Source organism: Lichenostomus cassidix, chromosome 20, assembly GCF_008360975.1.
Source record: "Lichenostomus cassidix isolate B80296 chromosome 20, HeHo_3.0, whole genome shotgun sequence".
Lineage (NCBI taxonomy): Eukaryota > Metazoa > Chordata > Aves > Passeriformes > Meliphagidae > Lichenostomus > Lichenostomus cassidix.
In genome coordinates, this window is record NC_139500.1 from 2686796 (window position 1) to 2697859 (window position 11064).

Consider the following 11064-nt stretch of genomic DNA (forward strand, 5'->3'; position numbering starts at 1 on the left):
AATGAATCAAGTTCATTGCTATTTCAACAGGCAAACACCTGACAATGTGAATATAAATGAATCATAGACTCTTCACACTCTCTCTTCAGACTCTTCCCTGTGTTCATCAGCTTTTGCTGATTTCTTGTTTGGTATAGAGGAAAGTCCTTTAAATACACCCAGCTCTGCTTTGTTGAGGGAAAACCTTTTTCTGTTTTATTTCTCAGAATAGTTTTGGGCTTTTTTTCCTGCTACCTCGATGTTTTACATAGTTTTAGGTTTCACATTCATGGACTATTTGTTTTCTTTAAGGTAGGAAAGAGTTCCCAGCACTTGTTTGAGCAAATGACCAGCTACTGATACATTTATTTGGTTTCTGTTGATTTTTTTTCCTAAGACTGTGATTGTTATGCAGCAATCTTTGGTTATTAGCACATTTTTTCCAGACTTCCCAGTCAACTGAAGGCCAAGCAACTGTAGGATCAAGATTAGGTGTATGTGATCACTGGTGTGTGCAGAACTCCCACTGGTGTAAACAGGGAAAGAATGGAATGTATCATTGTTTCTTGCTTCAAAAAAATCTCGTTTTGTTTAAATACTTACCAATGTGAATGAGTGAGAGAAAATAGATGAGTCCAGCAGGTACATTCCTCTGGAATCCAATGGAGTTGCACCTACTTCAGTGGACACCGAGGCCAGCACTGGTGAGTCTTGTTTCATAACACATTATGTGTTAATATGTTGAGTGCTTAACTCTGCTGGACTCAATTTCTTTGTCGGTGAGGCTTCAGAATTATTTAGTCATCACTTGCTACTTGTTCAGACTAATTTTAGAAGGACATAGTTTCCATTATGTTGCTGTGCACATTAGATGTGCTCAGCTGGGAGGAGAGACAGACTTTGAACTGAATTGTTTTCCATTACCCAAGTTGAAAGAACACATTGGCAATTTTCTTCCCTGGAACTATTGTGAGGTTCTGTTGTAAAGTACACACAGCTGTATCCCTTGAAGCATCAAAAATAAGTGAGAGTTTATTCACACCCTTTTAAGTGTTAGTGCATTTCTGGAAATGTATTAACTTGCTATTCTATGGGAGTTCCTGTCCAAAAAAAGTGAGTGAAGAATGTAAGATTCTAACATGTACCCAAAACTAACCAGAGGAACGCTTGATTTATAAAATAAGTTTTTTGGAAGTTTGCTGTCAACGTGTTTTATTGCATGAAAATAATCCTTGGCATAAAGAGCAACTCAGTTAAACCCCTCAAAATGGGAACACTTCAACACTTTCAGATGAGTTTCCTCCTGCTGCTCTCACGTGTCACTGGTTTTGCACATTGGTTTAATGAAATGTATTTCAGAAAACGAACTAATTGGCAAAGTTTGTGTGCTAAAGCCTTTCACAGATGAAACAAGACATGTTTGCACAATGGCAGGCAGGCAGTGTGTATTGATTTACCATCTGTCAGAGGAAATGCAATCCTGAATCGGTGAGTACTCCAGTTCAGCTCCTAGGCCAGGGAAACAGGTAATTTGGAGTTGTTCAGAGAGGTGGGATTTGAGATTGAGGTGGAATTAGGTGTATGTGGGATATTTCAATAAAAGCCTGGTTCACTTTATTGGTGAAGTGCTGTTTGCAGATGAGGTGTCTGGGCAGCTGCCCATGGTGAGGAATTGTGTCAACCCACTGCCATAAGGTTTGCACTGTCTGGCCTTTGAAAGGATAGAAACCATTTATTGTCTTTTCCTGCTCATTTTGTAGAGATGAACGAGGACAAAATGAAATGCTGTTAGTTTTTATGTCTTCAGATTGGCCAAATAAGTGTCACTTGCAGTCATTTGGGTAAGACTGATTGATTTCAAAAGTCTTTCATGCACATTCACTGTGTAAAACATTTCCCCTGGTTTGTTCAGCTTCACCAGCCAGGTGATGATCATCATCTACTGCTGCAGACACAATAATGACAGGAACCAATTCACAACAGGGATTTTCAATTCCCCAATGACTTTCTCTCCCCCAGCAGTTGCAGGATGCAGAGAGTGCTGCAGTTGGAAGCTGTTGCTGTAACTCTGCCGTGGTGCCAGGCGATGGCAGTGCTGATGGCTCCTGAGCACAGCTTTCCCTGCAGCTGGGGCTGCAGCATGACTGGAGTTCTGCATGGAGCTGGAATACCAGGTACAGTTATTTGTAATAGCAAGTTATCCCAAAACACTCAGAGAACAGAAGAAGGTGGAAATAATTTCTGAGATTTTCAGGAGTGTATTTGGTATCCATAGACACAAACCAAGTTTTTAGAACAAACTATGAGATGCTCTTTTAACTGTTCAGAGACATCTGACCAAGTAGGTCATGTATTTGTTCCCCTTCTCAGAGGGTCCAGGCTACAAGAAATTGTAATTTAAATTCTGTATTATGCTGCTTATAGATTGTACCATATTGATGCTACTTGTAGAAATCCTGTGCCATACTAATGATAAATTCTGTGCTATGCTAATCAGAATATCCTGCTAAGAAAACCTTGGTTGTAACTACAATTTAATGCTGTCTTTATTCTGCCAAAGACCCCTAAAAGAATCCATCTCTCCCCTTAGTGTCATGTGTAACAGGTGTAACCTAAAAGAAAAAAACAGTAATATCTGCCAGTTTGATCTCACTCCTTCCTCAGATGCAAAGCAAGCTTCCATGTGTTTGCACCATTTACCTGCTTCTGAAATGGGGAATGTGCTACATTAGTAACTCACATTTTTAGGACTTGGTTGTAAGGTAATGTGAGACTGAGGCAGCATCACAAAGGGGCCCATGTGCCTTGGGAACACTTGTGCATGGGCAGAGCAATTCCAAATGTTTGTGTTGCATCAGTTCTGCAAATGCTTTTTGTTGCAGCGCATAAAAGATGCAATACCTGTCAACGTTAGCTTTGTAAAGAGAGACCGTTTTCTTCTGTTGACTAATTATCCAGTGAATGTATTCAGTTTGAAGGGACACTTCAATAATTTAGCAGGCATGTGCCAGGTAATATAGGAGCTTTTGTCTTACTGGTGGCACAGATATTGAATGGTGTGTAACCCAATCCCTGGCTTTATGTGTTCAAGGAAGTGTTTGGTATAGCTCCTGTATCAAGTGCCACTGAAAAGCAGGCTGAGATAAGAGATTAAGGTAATGCTCTTCCCTGGGCATGGGGAAAGTTTACCCTTTACTGCCCAGGGTGTCTTTTGCAGGGAGTAGCTGCTTTATATGTGTGAGGTGTGGATATGCTGAGATCCAACAATGAGTTTGTTGTAACAAAGGAAAAATGCTGGAAATTACATGTTAAATACCCAGGACAGCTAAGCCTCTCCTTCTTGGTGGTGTATTAACAAATCCTTCATAGTTTGATAGGGAATGCTTTCTGTCATTAATGTTTCTTAAATGCAGATTGTTGCTTTGCTGGACTAGCTAAGAGGAGTGATAATGCTCAATTCCTCTGAATGCTATAAAACAGAACTCCAGTGATTTTCCTCAGCTCCTCCCAAGATACTCACAGTTGTCATCTCCCAGAAAGCTGTAAGCTCAGATCTCCTTCCTTTTCTGACCTACTGCCAACTGGTTCAATCACCTGCCTTTCCTTGCCTATAAAATGCAGCTCACTGCTGATCTACACCAAAGGGAGACTAATTTTATTTAGAATTTACCATGATTATTGCACTCAGCAAAGGGCAGAGATAATGCAGTAGCTCAAACTATTCTCAAGTGACTAAAACTGGAGTTCAAATACAACCTTTGCAATCTTTTTTTTTCTTTGGAAGGACAGCTGTCTGCCATGCTCCTGCTGTAACAGTGGGATTTATATGGAGTCAGGTATCACTTACTGACAGGTAATTGCTTTCTGCAGATACCTGACTCTTTTCCTTGGAGGTCTCTCTTTCCTAAGTAATGCTCATTCTTGGTCTGCAGCAGCAGGGTTGCAGGCAGCAGTTGGTTGTTTAGGCATTAATGTTTAATTTATGGAACAGTATCTATATGATTGTAAAGAAGAACATTTACATTTGTGGAGCATTGTCAGACTTAGAACTCGACAATGTAGCATTTCAAAAACACTTTCACTGGGCTGAAATGGCTTTTCACAAAACCACAGAAAGATGGCAAATGTCTATTTAAAGAGAACAGCTTAGCAAAACCTTTTTCACTGAACCCTTCTAGCTTTTGTTCAGCCATTGGCTGCGTGATGCAGTTGGAGTAATTCTGCAATGCTGACCTGTGTCTTTCACAATGGCTGAGGTCATCCAGTTCATCATCAGAGCACCTTTCTCTGGTGGTCCTGCAAACAGCAGTAGGGAGATGAGAGAGAGGATGATTGAACTCTCCAAAGGATTCTGAATATGGCTTGGCCAAGGGAAATGTTTCCCACTAGTGACCTACTTGCTCAAGTAAGTCTCACTGTTAATAGGGCTCCTTATCTTCATGCACAGTGCTGTCACAGCTGCCCTTCTGGTAAGGAAACAGAAGAGTGTTTTTTTTCTCCTTGTAGGCTGATGAAAATGTCCTTTGAGGTAGGACTGGCCTTGGCACGCCCAGGCTGGCAAAAGGAAAACCATGCTCCAAGCAACAGGATGGGTTTCCTGGTTTATTACTGATCCATACGCTTTGTTCATGAGTTTGACTTCAAAATACAGACCAGCTGATCTGCCAGCCTGTGTCCTTCTGAGAATGCATGTACACCATGCCCTCTTTAGTCTTGCACTCTTCTCTATGTGCTTAGCCACTGGCTGAAGGCATGGTGGGCACGATCTGGGCAGTGTGAGTTAGCAGAAAGTGGTCTGCCTTTGTTTCACTTGTCATGTTCAGCTGATGTCACTGTCCTGTTGCAATGCTGGGGACATTGTGTTGCTGGCAACTGCCTGTTGAGCTGTTGATGGCTTTTCCTCATCAGCAATCAGTGCTCCAGCTGATTGGATGTGGCTGTTGGACTGTCAGGAGCCAGATGACATTGCCCAAGTGAGCTTTGACCCTTCCAGTCAGTGACTGAGCTGCCCTGCTGTGCCACCATTGTAACTGATATTTTTTGTGAAAGGCCCATTTTGAACTTTTTGAGATCATGTGGGAGCTGGAATCATCCTGGCCACATTTCAGTGCAGGTAACTGTGGTTTTGTTTTTAAATACCTTTCCAGGTTCCATGGATAAAGCTTCTGTATCCAAAACTGATATGCTGGTTTGTTGCCTTGACATTCCAGTTGTGTTTATATCTTGTTCAGAGCCACTGCAACGAGTCTTTGCTGCCTGGTGTTTAAATAGAGTAGACATGGTAACTAGAAGGCTCTAAGAGTTTCTAACAAAACCTTTAAGGAAGGTTAATTACCATGCCATTTTTTTTTTTTTAATATGGTCTTCTGCACTTGGCCAGGTTCATTGTGGGCATTAAATACCTTCCAAAAGTATCACCATTGGAAAAGCAATATCAGAGTGGAGTCTGTGTCAGTAAGGACTAAAATACAGCAACCTGGAGAAAAGGACCACAAGGCTCAGGAGGTGATCCATGGGTGAGACCTGGGTGTGCTCATGGCCAGTGGGATAGAAACTGAATCTGCCCCAATGCTGGATGTGTTCCAGCTCTGGAGGCACTTTTCTTTCCCTGTTAAGAGTATCTGTTGTGTCCATACAACTGTGCTGCACACCCCAGAGCTGAGACATCTCGTTTAATGCTCTTCTCTGTCCTGACTATTCCCTGGCTGGAGTGGGTGGACAGTTCCTGCTCAGTCTGTGCTACCACTGTCACGTGCACTCCCATGAAAAGGTCATGAGATGTGGCCCTGGCAGCTTTGGCAGAGATTGTTAGAAGCCCTCTGGCATTTTCTTTTTTTAAATCAGAAAATACCACTTAGTTTTAACATAACAACTCCACAAATATTTGGGAAAAAAGAAATTATTATTGCTGTTTGCAAAGGCCTTACATTTTCTGCTTCCTTCCTTTAAAGAATACTAAATGATTTATTGCTCATTTTACAATGTAGTTTTATGGTTTTCAAACTTTGAAAGTATGAAGTTACAATTAATATTTTCCCAAAGTACAACATAAAATCGAAATAGCAAAAATATTTGTTTAACTATTTTGAGATGTACAGTTTGCAGTTTGACTCAAATGGAATGTTTTTTTCTAAAAAACTTTTTAAGGGAGGAAAACCCTTTTGATAATTAAATCCCAGCCTGAGAGAGATATTTCCATTAAAGAGAGACAGATTTTCTTTGCAGGAATTCAGGCAAGGAACAGGATCTTTAGTATCTTTATTGGAAGTTGTGTTTAGCGGGTGATGACAAGTGGTTTTATCTCCTTGTCTTTCTTTCCTTTACCCCTGTGCTGTGCCTTTCAGATTTGGGGATACCTGAGCCAGTTCCTTTTCCTCCATGACATCACCAAAGGAAAACCTGAAGAAATGGGCAGTATTTTGGCCCATTTATTTAATGTTCTGCTGGCACCACCTAATGTTGTCAGAACAGAAAAATGTTTTCTGGATCTCTCTTTATCTAACAGCTTCTGTTCCCCAGTGCTCGATATTAATGGAGGAGTTGTGGTAGAAAATCTGGATTGAAACTTCTGTCCCAGAAACCGCCATGAGTTGTTTGCTTTGTCCTGTTCCTCTTCTGTTTCTAACCCTTTCTCATCCCTTTCCTGACTTCTACGAAGCAAAGAAGAAACCAAGATCAGCTAGTGAAGGGTTTCCTGAATTTATTGCATAATTTAGTGGCAATATGAACATCTGCACTTTCCATTAGTCATTCTCTAAAAGGTCAGAGAGAGATCACCCCCAAGGTCACAGGAAAGGCAAGGGTTACCATTGCTCTAGGCCAAGACATTACAATACTGGTGATGACAAAACTATTTGGCAGAGATGCCAACAATGCCAGAAAACAAGCCACCATCCTAATCAAGGGCAGTATTTTGATTGCTCAGAAAGCCAGCCCAGCTCCCTGCTGTCAGACTGTGACAATCCCCAGCTGGCAGCCCCAGGCTGATGGGCTGCAGCCCCAGCCCAGTGTCATTCCAGCTCCCCAGAGTGCAGTGCCAAGGCTGGGCAGAGTCTGTGCACACACAGCTCCCAGGAGCTGTACCTGGGTAAACAGCAAACTGGAGAGTGTGGAGGAGAAATTCCCCATGAGCAGAGGAGCCAAGAAATGTAGTTTGGACCCCTCAAGGTGGCTGCAGCACATCTTCACCACTGCAGCTCCTTTCCTTGCTGACCTAGGCCTTCCTGCTCCCAAGCAGGTGCTTCATTCTTCCCCTGACACACATGAGTGGCACAAGGGCATGTGGAAGGAAAAGTGCCAAGCTGTGCTCTGAGAAACTCCTAGGAAACAGGGATGGTGGCACAGAGAGCAAAGCACAACATTCCTGAATATAGACATTCTCCCTGCTGGCAGTTGCAGAGGTATGAGCAATGTGATGGCACAGCCTCTTGGTCTCCTTGGCCATGTTATGCCTTTATTTTCATCTAGACTTACATCCAAGGCTTGCAGTGCACTTCCCATGGCCTGATCCTCCAAGCAGTTATGAGCTTTGCAATTTCTCCCCTGAGTCTATTCTTTCTCAGAAATCCTGTTTGCAATTAGCATGATTTTGTTTACCCTTTGTCATGGCACAGATACACAATTTTCATTTTGTGAAGGGACATCAAGTGGTGGGCAGGAAGGTTTGGAGAAGTAGAATTGGGCTTTCAATGACATTTCCTTTCCAGTACAGTCAAGTCAGGTGTCCCATTTGTTGTTCTCTCAGTCCCAGAGTTACCAATGTCCATATCCATGTGGCACCAACATTATTATTATGTTGTTTTAAATGCAGGTTTCTTGCACATTAAACCAGACCATTCTGTGCCCACTAGAGCTGATGGTCTGCTTGTGTGTAACCAGTGTAGCCAGCAAAAGGAAACAGAATTCACTCAGTTCTGGAATGTTCAGAAGAGGAAATAGTCCTATGGGAAGATTCTTACAGAAGCAAAAGCCTATTCAAAAAGCAGCCCTGATTGGCAACATCCTCTGCTCAACTATTTTGTTACAAGTGGCCCAAAGCAGAATGATTTTAATTTTTTAATTCTTGTTGCAGCAGCAGCTCTGGGTTAAGCAATGGTTATGGTGTGCTCAGGGCACCAAACCAGAAAATCTGAGACAGAAGGCCCAGATGCAGAATTTCCTGCTCTAACCTAAACCAAATGCCCCTGAATTCAGCTCCCCTCAAGATCTGCCTGTTCACAGCCTCGCTGGTGGCCAGCATCCAGACTGAGCATTAGTAAAACTAACAAACCAAACAGTTCCCACAGTATGTCCCTTGCTCTCCAGTTAACTTATTTAACTGTGCAGCTTCTAAGGGGATGTTTCATCTGCTGTTGTTGCAATAAGCGGGTATCCATGGCAAAACCCAAGGGCACTGCCCTACAGCAATGAAGATTTGGCTAAGCAGCAGCAGGAATGGAAAAAAAGTCAGATCTCCACAGTAGCCCTGCTTCATTTTAAAATTAAAGTCCATCAGTTTGCTGAGAAATGAGGCAGGTTCTTCAGTGGCTTGCAGGTCAGACCTGGGGTGTTTCCATTCTCCTAAAGACATTAGGGAAGAAAGGGAAATGCTCAGACAAGTATTCAAGGAGAGCACCACAGAGCTTCACTGCCAAGGGAGGGACAAGAACAGAAGGGATTTTGGGGCTTTGCAGAGGCCAAGGAACAGGGAACATTTCCCCTGCTGCTGTTTCCCCATCTCTGTCCTGTTCTTGTGCTCCCAAAGGTATGATTTCCTGACATCATTTGATTTTCTTCCGTTACACAGGGACCATTTCTACATGGTTCTGTACCTGGATAGTCTTGCAGTGCCACTTTCTCTAGGATTTTCAGTGGAATCCAAGACACCTGGTTTGGTGATGTGCAGCTGCTCCATTCCACCTCTTGGACAATGCTGCTGAAGTCCACCAGAAGGAGGCTTTGTGTATCACTTTTGCATAAGCCTCAAAGAGTATATTAACATGTAAGTAAAAACCCAGTGAGTCCTCTTAACTGTGTTGAATTACCACAGAATTAATCTTCCCAATCTGAATGAGAATAGGATGCTCTGGAATTGCAGTACAACTCCTATACATTAAGGATATGGATGGTTGTACACCCACTGCAAAAGATGACTTTTCTCCCAGCCTGCTCTTTGACCTGAGTAGTTTTATTCCTTCATGACTACAAAGGACTAAATGCATCCCTACAATAGAAAATATCAGATATATGTTCCCCTTCTTGCTTCCAGTCTGCTCTGACATTTGTGCTAAGCAAAGTCCTGCTTTCCCCAAGGCAGCTTCATACTCTGAGACATGCCTGTCTTTGCAGGAGCTGTTTTTGACCAGAGAAAGCTGAAACATATTCTTCTCAGATACTCCTACTGTTGCACTAAAAGCACAGGGAGATGTCAGCAAAGTGGCTCTGCCAAGCTCCTGCAGTTTTGATCCGATGGCTGGATTTTATCTGTTGGTGCTTTGAGGAGGAGGATGGTTGCTTATCACAAGAACAAGGAGGAAAAAAATAAAATTAATTAAGTTCCATAAACTCATCCTCACTCACTTTCTCTTCCCTTTCCTGCTGTGTTTGTGGTAACAGCTCATTAGAGCCTGTGTTTGCAATAGCTGCACCATGAGACAGGAGATTTCATTTCCCGTCCTGCTTTCCAGGATGTGGCAGAGCTGAGGCAGCCTCCCCCAGCCATGCCAGCAGTACCAGGGGGTTTGTGGTGTTCACTGAGAGCAGCTTTTTAGCCTTAACTCCTTTCTCATTCTGTTCTGCCTGCCAGAGAACTCCTGTTCCTGCCTCAAGGGAAGACCAGGAGCTGGGATATCACCTTTGAGAGATGTGGGGCTCATGCTGGAAGAAGAAAAATCTGTTTTTCCCCCCCTGCCCAGCGTAAGCATCAAGAACAGAAATACTGCTGGTCTCTTTGGAGAACTTTGCCAGCCCTGCCTGCCCTGCAGAGGAGCCAGAGTCTGGTTGGATGATTTGAATCTTTGCCATCATTTGGAGCAGAATGAAGCTCTGTAAAAGGACAGTGACTGGATGCCAACTGGGTTGTCATTAGCTCGGGCGGCCCAGGAAGCAGCTGATGTGCAGTTTGTGGTGGAAGTCATGCAGACAGAAGGGGTGACTCAGTGGAAGAGAGGCCCCTGGCTGGAGTGCGACCCCAAAGGTGTATTCTTGCTGTTGGGATGGACAGCTGGTGGCTGCACAAACCACAAAGTCTCCCTGGACCATCCATTTGCAGAAGGCTGTCAATTTTGCAGTGATGTTGGGTGCTGCTGGCCCAGCTCCATCTTTCTTCCACAGTAATCAAAGGAAATGCACCCTAGTCTTGAAGTCTGGTGCTTCAGGACTGAAAAGCTTAATGGCTTTCCTCAGCTTTTTTTTTTTTTTTTTCCTCTGTCTTTTATGAAGCATAGGGTGTTTAGAACTATGGAAGCGGTGCAAGAAAAATATTAATGAATAACTATGGAGTGCAGACATTAATGCATTCCTTTCTCTTGAAATAACTGGCTTTTCTCTGTGGGGTCCATAAGAAAAAAATGTCTGCAGAGTCTGAACCTGCTGTATAGAAGCCAAAGTAGATGGTGATTTAGAACTTCACTGCGTTTTGGTTTTTTGTGCTTTTTTTTTTAATTTTTTTTTTCTAAAATCTTATCTCTGCATTTATCATGTTGCAAAAAATCTCTCTGAGAAACGATAATCCTAAAGCACAGGGGCAATTCTTGAGATCCTGGGTGATGGAAACTATGAGCAAACAATGATTTCTGGGATCCCCTCCCACACCCCAAACTCCAGCTGATGTTGGAGAAGAGGAATTACAGCATTGCAAGCTGTAATTCATCAGAGTTCTCCAGCGGTGGGTTCTGAAGTACCAAGTAGCTTTTCAGCTTTTGTTTTCCTCCAGTTATGGGCCAAGGGGATGTGTGGAGCAAATACAGGGCTCTGCTACAGTAACAATGCTCCCAGCTTTGAATCACAGGTCAGAGCTGAAACCTGCAGGTCAGGTCAAAGGCAGCGGCACTTCACTGCCTATCCTTTGACGGAACAAAATGCAGAAGGAGGAGAGCTGAGGAGAGC

The 11064-nt window shown here is 43.1% G+C and overlaps 1 long non-coding RNA gene across 2 annotated transcripts; it reads left to right on the top strand.

The window, feature by feature from the left end:
• Positions 1-83: 83 nt before the first annotated feature.
• On the top strand, positions 84-10587 carry LOC146428541 (uncharacterized). Of its 2 annotated transcripts, XR_014855992.1 has the most exons (5): positions 84-1505; positions 2002-5092; positions 7217-7379; positions 8765-8959; positions 9764-10587. It is a non-coding gene; the product is annotated as an uncharacterized LOC146428541 (long non-coding RNA). The 2 variants fall into 2 exon arrangements; XR_014855991.1 differs by lacking the exon at positions 84-1505 and having other exon boundaries at positions 1608-5092.
• The last annotated feature ends 477 nt before the right edge of the window (positions 10588-11064 follow it).